Genomic DNA, 16,465 nt, shown 5'->3' with positions numbered 1-16,465 from the left:
CCCGTCTATCTCTGAAGGATAGACAAATATCTAAGTCAGGATAGACAGAAAATGCTGGAGTAATTCAGCGGGTCAGGCAGCATTAATATGTGACATTTCGGTTCTTAAACCTCCTTCAGACTGATTGCAGCATTCTGACCTGAAACGTGGTCGTTCCATGTTCTCTAGGGATGCTGCCTGACCATTGAGTTACTCCAGCATTTTGTGTCTTTCTTTAGTATAAACCAAATTCTGCAGTTCCTTATTATCACATCTAAGTTAGGACGGTATCTTACTTGGAGATTATTATGTTCTTATGGTCTTGCTGAGTACATCTTCCTTGATGACATGTACAAGTGGTCCTTCAATAACATACTATGGTGATGAGACCTAGCTTAAAAATCCTAACCTGAATCAGTCTGAAGAAGGGTCTCGACCCGAAACGTCACCTATTCCTTCGCTCCATAGATGCTGCCTCACCCACTGAGTTTCTCCATCATTTTTGTCTACCTTCGAATTTTCCAGCGTCTGCAGTTCTTTCTTAAAAATCCCAACCACCTTTTGACCACAAAAGCCACCATATTGTGCCATGGCTGAACCAGATATTCACAATCTCTGCTTCTTATTTAATCAACTGAATTTCTGACCATGTAATCTCTCCAACATAGGGATCAATCAGTTCCATCTATAAAACATTCCCTGCCTCTTCACATGCATCATCAAAAACCTCCATCCACACATTTGGCACCTCCACTCGTTCGCCGCCAATGAGCTTCCCCTCCTCTCTTTATCTCTCTTCACTGCACGCTCCAGCCTGCTGGCTTCCACCTACTCTCTGAGACATCACACCTTCTTAAATCCTGCTCCACGTGTTAAATCAACTTACAACTTCACTCCTCCTTACGTTGTAACCCTCTCCACCCCAACAAAAAATAATTTATTTGACTTTGACTTGCTCTCCCTCGAGTTCTGTGTCTTCAGCTGTACCCATCTTCCTTACATTTCCCCTCTCGAATGACCACATAGTACTCACTCTTCTTAATCGTTCCCTCTTTCTTCCTTGAGATTCTGCGAGGAACCTTTAGACATATTTGAAATTTGCAGTAAAAATTGTTGACAAATTCTTCACTGCCCCTAAATCTTTAGGGGTAATATAGAGGTGGGTAGGAAGGAACTGCAGATCCTGGTTTAAAACGAAGATAGACACAAAATGCTGGAGTAACACAGCGAGACAGGCAGCATCTCTGGAGAAAGGGAATGGGTGACGTTTCGGGTCAACGCCACCCATTCCTTCCCTCCAGAGATGCTGCCTGTCCCGCTGAGTTACTCCAGCATTTTCTGTCTATCAGGGGCAATATAGACGTGCTTTATACAAGAATGTATTCCTTAGGACGTGATTGCTAGACCCACCTTCAATCACCAGATCATTTCCCAAAGAAATTAAAGGTGCTCACACCTTAAACTAGTCCGCTACAATCCACTAGTCATTTTCAAGCTCCAGTATTTACTCACATAATTACTCAGTCGGATTAAACCTTCAATTTGTTGTCACGGAAGATAATTTATCGCAATATTTCATCAAAATGATCATGTTAAATGTGTGAAAATAAAGGCAAAAATGCCAACTGCAAAAGCAAACATATGTACTATATATAGTATTTCTTCCAACCAATAGCAAAAGACATAGAATAAATGTTCGTCAGCCTAGCTGCCTTTGGTCTGTCTTCATAGTACAGAAAACATTTCAGGATGAGAATACTGCAAATAAAAAGCCTGCTCATTCTCAGTTGAAACATAGGATCAAAACCCATCATGCTTTTTTTTTTACCTACCTTTCTCTTCCTCTTTGTTTTACCTTCTAACTACATGCATCTGTTCTTTGTCTGTCGTTCCAAACCTAGTAATGGAGTGCTGCAAGGGGTCTCAATCAGTTATGACCAGAGAACAGTTTCAGAGAACCAAATGATCACATGGTTGCTCAAGAGTTGCTCACCAAGCTGGAGGTGTTGTTTGCTGTCCTCTAGTGGTCGCCCAGAGTCAATACTTACAGTTTCCCTCTTTTCCAACTCACTGTTCTCTTTTCATGTTATGCTCCAATAAATGCAAGGCTATGACGTAAATTTTCAATTTATAATTATTTATTTAAAGAAGGATTTCCTCCTCTCATTCCAGACAAGGTCATAATTAAAATAATATCCATGAGTCTCAAAGAGGTAAGAAATAGAGGGTAGACACTGAACACTGGAGTAACTCAGCGGGTTAGACAGCATATCTGGAGAAATGGAATAGGTGACGTTTTGGGTCGAGACCGGTCTTCAGACTTAGAGTCAGGGGCAGTTGGAAGAGGGTTGTTTATCAGATTAGAAACCTTAACACGTGGTGCACCACAGAGATTGTGGCGGAGTCCACTGTTGCTTGTTATTTATATTAACGATTTGGATATATGTGTAGGTGGCATGGTTAGTGAATTTGCAGAAGGCACTAAAATTGGAGGTTTAATGAACGGCAAAGATTACTTCATTAAGTGGATTGGCATGTGGAGTTTAATTCACATATTTATGAAGGGTTGCATTTTGGTAAGGTAAACCAGGGCAGGACTTGCACAATAAATGGTAGGTGCCCTGGGAAGTGTTGTAGAACAGAGAGATGTAGTAGTGCAGGTACTTAGTTTCATGAAAGTGGCGACATAGGTAGACCAGGTGGTGAAGAAAGCAGTTGGCACACTTGCCTTCATCGGTCAGATTAGACAATAGAGGTTGCGAGCTCATGTTGCAGCTGTAGAATATGATGGTAAGGCTATATATAGTACTGGGTACAGTTCTGCTATAGGATAAATATCATTAGACTGCAAAGGGTGCAAAAAAGATTTACGAGCATGTTACCAGGTCAAGAAGGTTTGAGTAATTGGGAGTGGCTGAATAGGATGGATCTTTTCTCTGCAGGGAATTGGAAGCTGGGACGTAACCTTATAGGAGTTTATGAAATCATCAGAAGCACAGATTAGGTACCAGCCACTGCCTTCTTCCCCAAGGTACGGAAAACAAGACGGCACAGGTTTAAAGGTGAGGGGGGAAGGATTTAAAAGAAACCGCGGGGCAACTTTTCACAGAGGGTAGTGCATAGATGGATTGAGCTGCTAGAGAAAATGGTAGAGGAAGGTACACTCATGACATTTAAAAGACACATGGACAGCAAAGATTTGGACGGATATGGGCAAGGCAGGCAAATAGGATAACCTTGGTTAAGCAACTTGGTCGGCATGGACAGATTTGTTCCACGAGTCTGTTTCCGTGCGATATAGTTGTATGACTCCAAGACCGAACATTGACTGGTAACACTGATCAGGTCAGACTTTGGAACTGTGGAAAGTAACCGTGGAAAGGCGAACTGAGTTAAAGTTTTGAGTTGAAACCACATAGTCTAATAAACTGAGTATTTCCAATAAAAGGCAAAAAGACAGACAGACTGTTGGCGAGGCTGCCATCGTGCGGCACACCCTGGTGATTATCTGTCTTTCTGGACCAACAGAGGTCACATGATAATGAAACGATTATATACCCCTGCCTTGCCAATGAGACCCTTCCCTTGCCTCTCAAAACCCATGTAGTACCAGAAACTTAAATGAAACAAATGTAAAATGTAAACTGGGTGTGAATGGAATGACTTGCTGACCCATTCCTGACTCCCACCGTCTCCCCAGTGTCCGACCCCACTCCCAACTCATAAGGTGGACCAGCAAGACCTTCTTTACCCACCACATGATCTGGTGACATGGTTGTTGTGCGGCTCACGTTGTTGCCCTTGGGGAGAGGGTTTTCTTCGGGTCGCTGTTCCCTCCCCACCTGTCCCTCCTCCACCCTTGCCTCTCCTCCCCCCCCCCCCCCCCATCCCCTCTTCCCCCCACCGCCTCCTCCTTTTCCTTCTCCCCCCCAGTCACCGACATACTCCACCTTGAAAACGACAGCAGGTGAGAGGGGAGGGAGCCTCAGGGTGACTGAGTGCGTTCTGTCGGTGGGGGCACATTGAACAAAGAGATGCCGGCCAGGGGTTACAGAGTGAGCCGCAACAACAGCCATGTGAACTAGCGAAGAAAGGCTCGCTGGTGCAGACCAGCGGCATCGGCGCCGGGTTTTAAATGAAACAACACAGTGCTGGAGTAACTCAGCCGCCTGAATCAGTCTGAGGAAGGGTCCCGATGTCACCTATTCATGTTCTCCAGAAATCCTGACCTGCTGAATTACTCCAATACTTTGTGTCCTTTTGGTGGGTGAAGAAGGGCTCGCTGGTGCACCTTATGAGTTTGGAAGCCGAGGCTCTAAATGGCCGGGGAGACAGTGCGAGCCAGAGATGGGTCAGCAGGTCCGTCCATTATATCCATCATCTGTTATAAGGGGGTCATTAAAACGAGGGTTTACTGTATAGTCTTTGCGAAACAGTTAGGAGAGAAGATTGAAACCATGGTTATTTTTTTCACAACGGAGGGACACAGCCAGTAAGAGCGCTCGCCACTCACAATGCCACCTGTGGCCGCTCAGGGAATTTCAACTGAGCTCTCGTAATTTTGTCCAGATTATAGGGGTGAATGGACCATCAGTTTTCGGATAATCAGTGTTCAACCTGCACTTGTGCCACATGGGTGCGATTGAATATCTTGGGACCAGTATCAAAGTATGCATGTGGTACCTTTGGACACCAGGGCTGGGTGATTGTATGCCACATGTGGTACCCGAAAATAAATTTGTAAAAACACAGAAAAAAATAAATAGCTCATTATTGATAATAGGTTCACGTGTTGCACAATTCTTCTTTTTTTTTTTTTTTTTTATTTTATTAGAAGCAATTGTACAAGGAGAAAGAAATCGACATAACAATTATACAATTTTCGTACAGCTTCAATTTTAACATTTTATAAACTAATAACTAAATCGGAAAAAAAGAAAAAGGAAAAAAGGGAAAGAAAAAAGAAAAGAAGAAAAGAAAGAATTTCGAAAAAGACATGAAAGAGAAAAAAGAAAAACCCCTGAACTAACGAAGAAGTGAAAGAAGCGGAGATATATCCCACTACCTTTCCCTACGCCCGCTCACCCGACCGACCCTAGCGTCGGTTTTGAATGTGTGTTCAACCATTATGTTGTTGAAGAAATTCAATGAAAGGAGACCCTATTTTGGAAATTTGGTTTGTCAGTCAAGGCAAGCCTTATTTTGTCTAAATGTAGTGTCTCGGTCATTTCTGTGATCCACATCTTCACTGTGGGGACTGCTATCTTTTTCCAGAATTTAAGTATAAGTTTTTTCGCAGTGATTAAACCATGGTCAAAGAAGCGTCTTTGGGATATCGTTAACTTAGGGCAGCCCTCTGACATTCCTAATATTATTAATTTTGAATCTGACTCCAATTGAATTTTAAGTGTTTTAGAAATTATATTGAATATTCCCGTCCAGAAGTTTTGTATTTTTATACAGGATATAAAAGAATGAGTTAGGGTGGCTTCTTGGAAGTGACATTTATCACAGAGAGGAGAGTTGGGAAGATCTTGTTCAATTTGGTCTTTGACTAGTATAACCTATGCAATATTTTAAATTGTATCAGGCAATGCCTGGCATTTAAAAAACAATAGTGTATGTATAGTAGGCTTTCCTCCATATATCTTTCGAAATGGGTAAACCCAGCTCGTCCTCCCATGCTCGCCTATAAATCTTAGACGGTGGGGTGTCAATATTTAGAAGAGTGTTATAAATGTAAGATATCACCTTACTTGTGTCCGCATGTCTATTCAAACAATCGTCTAATATATCTGGGCCCATAAGAGGACAGTCTTGTGTATATGTTTTGACATATTCTCGGATTTGAAGTTATCTAAAAAAATTATTGGCATTCAAGTGATATTTCTCCTGTAGTTCTTGAAAAGAAGAGAGAGTCCCCTTCTGATAGAGGTCTCCCACAGTATTGATTCCCAGATTCTTCCATTGAACAAACACCCTATCTAAAGTAGACGGTTTAAACAAGGTATCATTCGCAATAGGAAGAAGGAGAGACATATTTCCCAATTTAAGACTGAATTTCAGCTGTTTCCAGATACGGATAGTACTATGTATTATCGGATTATGTTGCACAATTCTTAAGTGAATTTCAATTGAATTACGAGATTGTTTTATGGTTCGTAGAATTCTGCATCTACACTGCGCTTAAATGTGTTAATAAAAACTGATTAGGAATATTAAATTACAAAACATATTGAATCATGACATTAGAATTGTTTTGCCCTGGGTATGCTGGTGATAGGTTTTCCACTTCCTGCTGTTACTCCCATTAAGATCAGAAATACAAGACTGAAAATTCAAACCTGATACTTGCATACGGAAGTGCTAAAATGAGTAGACCATCCATCCCATTCAATCTACGCTGGCTCCTAGTAGAGCAATATTGTCAGTCCCATTCACCCAACGTGTTACACAATTCTGCCAAGTATTCTCTTTCAAGTAGTCACACAAGTACTTCCTGAAGGCACAAATTAATTCCATTCATCTCAGTCTTTCTGATAGTGAATTCCAGATCATAACTATGTTCTGAGGAAAACAAGTTTTTTTCCCACCCATCCTCCATGGATTATTATTTACCTAAAATTAGAACTCTTTGTCCCCTAGCCCTTGAATCATTCATTAATTCGAAGAGTTATTTGATCTAACTTTTACATCTCCGCCAAACTTCTCTCAACTTCCTTTGCTAATAATGATACATGTTCACCAAACTTTCTTTCTTCTTCTCCAAGCATCGGATCATTTAAATAAATTCCACAAAGATTCCACAAACCTATCAGTGGTTTGCCCAAATGAACCTTCCTCATTCAAAAGATCAGATATTGAAATGTGTGAAAGTCAAACATGCAATGCTGCATTTAAATTCCTTTAGATCAGGAGATTAGATTTAAAGGCCTCACTTGGAGGGAAAGAATTATATGCCTTGTGCATCAGCATTATTTTCAATGATATATTATAAGCAGAAGAAAAATTACATCAATGTGTAAGTCGTAGCGTTTTTTCTAAAATCAATATAAAGCGCAAACAGGAAGTGGTCAAGATTAGACTTTTAATTATATTGAAGGCAAGGCAACTTTAATTAGGCAACACAGCTTTAGCATTTCCAAACCAAAGGCAACACACAGCTTTAGCATTTCCAAACCAGGCAACACAGCTTTAGCATTTCCAAGTCAAAGGCAACACAGCTTTAGCATTTCCAAGTCAAAGGCAACACAGCTTTAGCATTTCCAAACCAAAGGCAACACAGCTTTAGCATTTCCAAACTACATTTTCAAACCACATTAAGGGCACTGACAGGTCAGTAAAACCACTCACAGTTTGGTAGACATGTGTTCAGTGTTATTCACAGCTCAGACTGAGAGACGTGACCCTCTCGCTCCCCTACCTTGCAGAGACTGACTGAGGCACTCAACACTTCCAGGTTTTATAGTCCCTCTGGAAGGGGCGAGGCCTTCAGGAGAGAGAATCTCAAAAAATTTTAAACACTAATAACTCTTTTCTTTTTCATAGATGGGAAAAATCCTCTTGTCCTGCGCAGCGGAGGGGACTCTGAGCAAGATGGCCAAAAATCACAGCCATAAGTGGCAGCGTTTTTTCTAAAATAAATATACAGAACAACAGGAAGTGATGAAGATTAGACTTTTAGTAATATAGATGAGAGGCATTGATAGATAGGTAGTCAGAACCTTTTTCCCAGGGTAGAAATATCAGATAGTTTAGGGCCTAGCTTTAAAGTGAGAGAGTCAACGGTAAAAGGAGATGTGCGGGACAAGTATTTTTACGCAGAGAATGGTGAATGACTGGAACTTGCTTTCAAGGGTGTTGGTGGAGGCAGACTCGTAGTGGCATTGATAAGGGTTTTAGATAGGCACATGGATATGCAGGGAATGGAGGGTATAGATTATATGTAGGCATATAGATAGGGTTAATTAGGGATAGTCAGCATTGGTTTGTACATGGGAGATTGTCTCACAAATTTGATTGGGTTTTTGAAGAAGTAACGGAAAAGGATGATAAGGACAGAGATGTAGTCTCTATGAGCTCCCGCAAGGCATTTGATAAAGTTACACATGGTAGGCTGCTCCAGAAGGTTAGATCACGTGGGATCCGGAGAAGGATAGCTACCTTCATACACAATGAACATTGACCTCTAACTTCAAATAGCCCTTGTTTTCCCTCTCTCTCTCCAGCCCTTCTCCCTTCCCAGTTCTCCCATCAGTCTGTCTCCGGCTACATTCTATCTCTGTCCCGCCCACTCCCCTGACATCAGTCTGACGAAGGGTCTCGACCCGAAACGTCACCCATTCCTTCTCTCCAGAGATGCTGCCTGGCCCGCTGAATTACTCCAGCATTTTGTGTCTACCTTTAACTTGATACAGAATTGGTTTCCTAGTTAGAAGCAGTGGATGGTGATGAAAGGTTGTTTTTCAGTCCTGTGACTAATGGTGTACGTCAGGGATCTGTGCTGGGGCCTTTTCCTGTTTGTCATTTACCTGAATAACGGCAGTGCACATAGTAAATGGTATACACTGCAACCACTGTTTCGGGTATTTGCTCCAGATGGTGGTGAGATTCTTTGGAGTTGTTGGAACCATACTCATTCAGAAAGTAGACCAGATTTTTTAATCAATACTATTGACTTGTTGGAAAGACTTTAGGGTGTCAAGAGTTAAGTTGCATGATGCTCGACCTGATCTGCTCTTATAGCCACGGTATTTTTATGACTAGTCCTGATTCTGGTCAGTGGTGATGCCCCAGCATATTAACAGTGGGGGACTCAGCTATGCCTAATGCCATGTCAAGGGAGATACTTAGATTCTCTTGCTGGAGTTTTGTGGTATGAATGTTACCTAAACTTACCTGAATGATATTCTGGCCTTGCTGCATGAAGGCATGAACTGCAGGAATTGTTGAAGAATGGTAAATAGAATTTATGATTGTGCAATCATCAATAAATAATCCACAGTTGACCTGATGATGGAGAGAAAGGCACTGATGAAGGATTACTGTGAGTGACTGGAATGCTGGATGCTAGGGAACTCATGGTGCTAATCAAGATGTCTTGAATAGAGGCCACATTACAGGAGAGGGGGTGCTGAGATCGTAAAACACATTTTGGTAGATAAATCCCCATGACCTGCTCAATTATATATGAGGACATTATGGGAAGCTAGGAAAAAAATTATGAGGCCATTGGCAGAGATATTTCTATTAATTTTAGCCACAGTTGGCATGCCAGAAAACTGGAGAAGGGCTATTGGTGTACCTTTGTTTAAGAAAGGCTGCAGGGAAAAGCTTCAGAGCTACAGACTGGTGAGCCGCACGTTAATGGTAGGTAGGTTACTAGAGGGGATTCTGAGAGGCAAGATCTACATGCATTTGCAAAGGTAAAGGCTGATTAGGGATAATCAGCATGGGTTGTTGCATGGTAAATTGTATCTCACCAATTTGGATTCAGCAGTTTTTTGAAGAGGTAGCCAAGAAGATTAATGAGGATGGTGCAGTAGACATCATTTACATGGACTTTGGGAAGGCCATTGCCAAGTTACCACATGGTAGGGTGGTTCAAAAGTTAGATCGCATGGGATCCAGGGTGAGCTAGCCAGTTGGATAGAAAATTAGCGAGAGAGTAGGAAATAGGTGGTGATGGCAGAGGATTGGTTTTCAGACCGGAGGCCTGCAACAAGTGGTTTATCGCAGGGTTCAGTGCTGGGTTCATGGTTGATCATTATTTGTATTCAGTTCCAGTCATTCAATCATTGTGTTCCTCTTGATGCCCATTAACTTTAGTTTTATTAGTGCTTCAATGCCACGATCAGTCAAATAGTGTCGATGTTAAGGGCAGTCAATTCAACTCATTTCTAGATTTTAGCTAACGATCCATGTTTGAATCAAAGCTCTGTTGAGGTATGGAGCTGAGTGGTCCTGAGAAATCTAAACCTGATATCCACGAGCAGGTTATTAATGAGCATATGTCTCCTGAGAGCTCTCTCGATTACAGCCTTCCTAGCTTTGCTGATGATTGACAATAGACTGATCAGGTGGCTAAACCACATTGCATTTGTCCTATTCTTTTGAACAGGTCATACATGGGGAATGTTCTACATTGTCAGATAGATGCCAGTGTGCCAACTATACTGAAATGTGATATCGTAAGGCCCAACTGGTTCTGGAGTGGATGTCCAATTTCCTCATCAAGGATGCCATCTCGATCCAAGGATTTTGTCATATTCGGTCACTTCTTGCTGCTACTTAGACAAATCAAGTTTTGTGATAATGGGGATCTCAGAAGGAAGTCAAGATGGGTCAAATAATAAGCACTTTGGATGAAAGGTTAAAAGAAATACAGCAGGAGTTGTGTGCAAGATGAACATTGGTACAAAGCTGCTGTAACCCCAGAATTTACACCAGCACATGTGTCACACTTTGAGTAAATTTGAACTGTAATATTTATTAATAAAAGCCACAATCATTGCAATACAATCAAAGATCATATTTATATGAGCAAAAACATTTAATCAATCTATCCAAAATGTTTGTATTATGGAGTAAACAAATATAGTGTTTTAACCAAATAAACTTGGTAAAATATATATTTTTTTTAAACATGAAATAACAAAGGGGCAAACTGAAACTCAAAAAATGTATATGGCCCAGTCATATTTGCAGAGTTTCAAATATTATCTGGTTTGCTAATTTAATCAATTGCTTGCTAGTAACTTCATGGGCAGAAAGATATCAGCATTACTTGTCAAAGTGGAGAATCACTAACTGAGGTCCTTGGTCCTCATTGGGCCAAATAAGGGAAAACTAGTTGCAAATGGACTGAATTGCTTCCTCGTCAAACAACCTTTGAGTTAATCAATATTAAAACCCTGGCAAGTCAAACAATTCAGCAATCTTTCCATGCCCGGCATTCTACTATTCTGCAATCCCTTCCAGTCCCAGAATTGAGACTTCAGATATCTCCAATATGGGAGATTGCAACCTTCACGTGGTCCACCCTGTTTTGAATAAAGCAATCAACAACATGCACAAATAGATGTAATGTTTTGGTGTCTACAACTTTAAGCTGTGCACGCCACATGCAAGAAAAAGAAGAAGTATCTCCAATTCTGATCTCTTTATCATAACCTTTATTAATATTATCATTATATTTGCTCTATGATTGATGGCGGTGCTTTCTGTTGCTGGCCCAAAGGTTCTGGAATTCTCTTCCTATATGTCTTCACCTTTTGACTTCCCTTTCTGTTTTTGAGACAGACCTTAAAACTTGTCTCTTTGAACAAGCTTCAGACTGTAACTTTTCTTTCTATAGCTAGGTGGCGAATTTTGCCTTATAACATTGATATACTTCGAGACATTCTGCTGGTTGTAGCTGGCCTTCTAAAAATGTCACTACATCATGCACGGGATCCAGCAAAGAATGACGATTAGTATTCTACAGCAAAGTATTACCTGGCAATGTGCTTGAATAAAACTGATTGGAAATGTGTTGGTAAAGTCTCACGATTCACTGCCTATGTAGATATGACCAAACTTCAGTTCTATGTCACACCAATGGTTTCATATAAATAATTTGTTATCTGCTGGAATCAATTGCCTATTAAGGGTAACTAACCTTAACTGATCCATAAATTAACACTTTCCCAGAATTATAGTATTGTTACAGTACAAGAGATGATTACAATGTTAGTATCTGTTGTACACATAAATCATATGTAGCTTCAGGTAGGTATATTGGAAACATGCTCTGCATTTTGAGGCACCAATTGTGTCAAGTAGAAACCAATAAACAGCTAAAAATACTTATCACATTAAATTTGGGTCAAATGTGTCCTTGTCGTCTTCTTATGATAAATTAGACCTTCTTCAAACGCTGGAAAAATATGGAAGCTCATTGTGCAGATAAATCAGTTGGAAATACACACTCTAAATCAAGGGTTCCCAACCTGGAGTAAATTTACGTCCACGGGGTAAATCTCGCCTACCCAGGGGGTGCATTTGTTGCTTCTGGATTTGTACATATTTTTTCTCATTGACTGACTGTGTTTGGTTCTGGTATACCGATACCTGTTCATCATTAGTTGTTCATAAATAAGTGAAACAAGATTGTTATGCGCTATTAAAGTTGCCAGGGGTAAACGGGACGAAAAAAGTTGCGAACCCCTGCTCTAAATGGTGTTTGCTCACTTGTTTCCTGAGGTTGCATTGGACATGAGATGCACAACTACTGCACATCTTTCACAGCATTCTCAGTAAGAGTCTTTGTGGATAAGACTGGGCAATCTTTATTAGCAGTGTACCGGCCGATGGCATTGGAGATACGTTCATTCTGCTTTCATGTAATGTTTAGAACCTGCAACCTTTCCTTGCATGAGTGATTGAATATAGACCAGAACCTTCATTTTATTATTTTCCAAACTAAACCAAGGCAGTCTGAAGAAGGGTTTCGGCCCGAAACGTTCCCTATCTCCTTCGCTCCATAGATGCTGCTGCACCCGCTGAGTTTCTCCAGCATTTTTTGTGTACCTTCGATTTTCCAGCATCTGCAGTTCCTTCTTGAACACCACTGATCTGCCTGGAGTAAACTAACTTAGCACATCCCTCAGATTGGATCTGGGATGTCCTGCTGTGTAAAGCTCAGTTACACACTGAATTTAGCAACTCACCCGTTAGGGAGGTGGCAAATATTTCAGTTATGACATATTGTCAAAGGTTTAGCACTATTGACCAATTGTGGAAACTAAACACATGCGCTTATAATTTGTAGTGAACCATACATTGTGTAATATCTTGAGACTTAAGATCCATGAACAGCTCTAAGAATATGTCATGTGCAGTCTAGTTCACAAATAACATTCTATGTTACAACCCATCTTATGCTGCTTGACTCCTCTCCAGGGTATGATGTGGTTGAACACACCACATCCCAACATCAACTCTCTACCTTCTTACATCTGGATGAGGCCACATGCACACGATCACCTCTTCAATCTCAGCTGAGGAATCACTGCCAATGACTTAATTTACTTCAACAACTTTGCCACCTGTGGTGATTTCAAGTATTTGTCCTTAATACTGTATGTCTCCACACAACACGTGGGTAGAAAATACCCATGCAGGATACTTCCCTTTATTAGTTGAGGCATAAGGTATAAAGAGGGCAGTTTTATTACATCTGTACAACACATTGGTTTGGCAACAGCTTAAAACACGACACAGTTCTGGTCACCATATTACAGGAAAATGTGATGATACCAGAGAAGGTAGAATTGTGTGGATCTTGCAAGAGACTGAAGAATTTGGGGTCTGAGGAAAGATCAGTGAGACGTCCTGGAATAAAAATGGTTTTGTAACTTAATTGAGAGGTTTAAAATGTTTGAATACAGCCCCCTGCTGTACTCACTCTATACCCATGACTGCGTAGCCAACCACAATGCGAACTCCATCATCAAGTTCGCTGACGGAACCACTGTTGTGGGACGGATCATTGATGGGGATGAGTCAGAGTACAGAAGAGAGATCGAGCAACTGTCCATATGGTGCCAGCGCAATAACCTGGCCCTCAACACCAGCAAAACCAAGGAACTGATTGTGGACTTTGGAAGGAGTAGGAGGGGGACGCACAGCCCCATTTATATCAACGGGTCGATGGTTGAAAGGGTCAAGAACTTCAAATTCCTGGGCGTGCACATCTCTGAAGATCTTTCCTGGTCCGAGAACACTAACACAGTTATCAAAAAAGCTCATCAGCGCCTTTACATCCTGAGAAGATTACGGAGAGTCTGTTTGTCAAGGAAGACTCTCTCTAACTTCTACAGGTGCACAGTAGAGAGCATGCTGACCGGTTGCATCGTGGCTTGGTTCGGCAATTTGAGCGCCCTGGAGAGGAAAAGACTACAAAAAGTAGTAAACACTGCCCAGTCCATCATCGGCTCTGACCTTCCTTCCATCGAGGGGATTTATCGCAGTTGCTGCCTCAAAAAGGCTGGCAGTATCATCAAAGACCCACACCATCCTGGCCACACACTCATCTCCCTGCTACCTTCAGGTAGAAGGTACAGGAGCCTGAAGACTGCAACAACCAGGTTCAGGAATAGCTACTTCCCCTCAGCCATCAGGCTATTAAACCTGGCTCAGACAAAACTCTTGATATTAATAACCACTTTCTGCTATTTGCACATTATCAGTTTATTTATTCATGTGTGTATATATTTATATCATGGTATATTGACACATTTATCTGTTTTGTAGTAAATGCCTACTATTTTCTGTGTGCTTAAGCAAAGCAAGAATTTCATTGTCCTGTACAGGGACACATGACAATAAACTCACTTGAACTTGAACTTGAAATGCGAGATACAGCAGATAAGAACGACCTATTTCTTTTATAGAGAAATCCACAACTAGGGGCATTAGATTTAAGGTAATTGATATAAGTATTAACCCTTTTCAACCAGAGTGGGAGAGATCTGGATGTCAGATACTTAAAGAGTGGTGGAGGCAAAACATTATGATTACATTCCAAAAGTTTCACTTCAGTTTCAGTTTGGTTTAGTTTACGGTCACGCATACTGAGGTACGGTGAAAAGCTTTTGATGCGTGCTAACCAGTCAGCGGAAAGACAATACATAATTATGCATGAAGTGCGCAAATATGTATTTGATGTGCATAATCTACAAGAGTTTATACCAAGAGGTCCAAAGTCCGCTTGGCATTAATAGATTTTTTAATGTGACTGGGGCATCTCAGGTAACTGTGTCAGATGATTGTTAGTAGGCTGTGAATTGTGGATGCTCACAATATGTATCTAACATGTAGAGCTAGCCACTGATTTGACCATCAGAAAGTTTTGCTTAACTGGGCCAGTGTCTAAATCTTTGACCTGAGTCAAAGGATAGGAACCCAATCCACAGCTATTTGGAGGCAATGAGAAAGACAATGAAATCCTAATGTTACATTAGTTCAATAACTGATACTAGAAACATGCTTGTTATTGACTAGGATTTTTAAATTAGCAATGCCCACAACCCATGGTGTATATCTAAGAAATTCTACCCTTAAAAATGTCAACCAAATAACAGCTGTTGTGTTTACAGGTTAAAAATCTATTGATGATGTTACATTTTCACAAAAATGAATAGAAGGCGATATTCTTAGAGATACGGGTATACTATTTGTACTGATTGTGCCCAGTATCCTACAGCACTCACAGGTGTATTATATTCTGTGAAGAATGCATGACCTTTGTGGACCTCAGTCCTTCTGGACCTCAGAAGGGATGAGAGAACCAAGGAGTTGCAGGGGGAGTGGTCTCTGCAAATGGCAGAAAGGGGTGGCGATTGTAAGGTGATTAATGGTGGGATCATGTTAGAGATGACGGGAATGTCGAAGGTTGATGTTTTGAATGCGAGGCTGGTGGGGTGAAAGGTGAGACCAGGGGAACTCAGGCCTTGTTGCGCCGGGGGAGAAAGGGAGCAAGAGCAGGACTCCGGGACACGGAGGAGACATGGGTGACGGATCCATCGACGACAGCCAGACGGAACCCACGTTCACTAAAGAATGGAAGTGTTGCTAATTGGGCCATTCTTTGGAAAGTGAACCAAAGTAAAAAAATTATGTGGCAATCGGTTTATCTGGAATTACATGAAACAGCTCTGCATGTTTCACTGGTCATTTGTTTGGATGGTTCCCCATCAGAAGGCCTGCCATATATTTCCAGATTTGGTGGGGGGGGGTTTATACAAATAGCATACGGCATCTGCATTTATATCAATGGTCTGAAACCACGTAAAAATGTAGCTCAAATCACCAAATGAGAATCCCACCTCACCAGTCTCAAAACTATCCAACTACCGCCATTATTTTCTGCACTTTGTACAATTTAATGACAATGACAATGGTGACAGCTAAACAACTTTTGCTGTGAATTGAAAAATATTCTGCACTTGCACGTTCATTTCAAAATGTATCTGATGTATATAAATCTAAAACTCTTCAGTCAGCTATATAGATAGCTGCTGCAATTCCATTTCCGATGCAATGTAAAACCAAGGTTTCGAGAATGGTTCTCGTTTTGAAGTGATTACTTCTGCTATTCCCAAACTATTACATTTGAAACTCAACAGATACTGCAAGAGGGACAAGGCTGAGCTAAATTGTGACAACTCCTGTCAAACACACTGGACCCACGTGAAGAAAATTCACATACAAATTCATTTCTGCGGCATTCCCTTTTGTACCCACGTAAGCACTAGCTTCGGGGAAAAAAATCAATAAAGCTAATGCTGACCTTCAGATTATATTCTCCAGTCCTCTTGATATAGAGCACAAATCAAGAGGGCATAACAGGTGTAAACTCTGAATGACCGAGACTGTTGGGAGCAAAGACCATTTGGGAAGAAGGGTAGGTTGCGGCCGCGGTGCTTACTGGGAAGAAGGGCAG

General features: G+C 41.2%; 1 protein-coding gene across 9 annotated transcripts in view; it reads right to left on the bottom strand.

Annotated features, from left to right (window-relative positions):
- Positions 1–16,443, bottom strand: part of map3k7cl (map3k7 C-terminal like) — a 110,209-nt gene extending 93,766 nt beyond the window's left edge. For 5 of the 9 annotated variants that reach the window (XM_055644471.1, XM_055644474.1, XM_055644476.1 and 2 more), the window contains exon 1: positions 1,812–1,946. The gene's annotated coding sequence lies outside the window, so the exon portion shown is untranslated. Of the gene's footprint in view, positions 1–1,811; positions 1,947–16,312 lie in introns of those variants that run through there. The other 4 variants (XM_055644472.1, XM_055644477.1, XM_055644479.1 and 1 more) reach the window with 2 other exon arrangements.
- Positions 16,444–16,465: the final 22 nt, after the last annotated feature.

This window comes from Leucoraja erinacea, chromosome 13, assembly GCF_028641065.1.
Source record: "Leucoraja erinacea ecotype New England chromosome 13, Leri_hhj_1, whole genome shotgun sequence".
In the NCBI taxonomy this organism is placed as follows: Eukaryota; Metazoa; Chordata; class Chondrichthyes; order Rajiformes; family Rajidae; genus Leucoraja; species Leucoraja erinaceus.
This window is presented reverse-complemented; position numbering and strand designations above follow the sequence as displayed.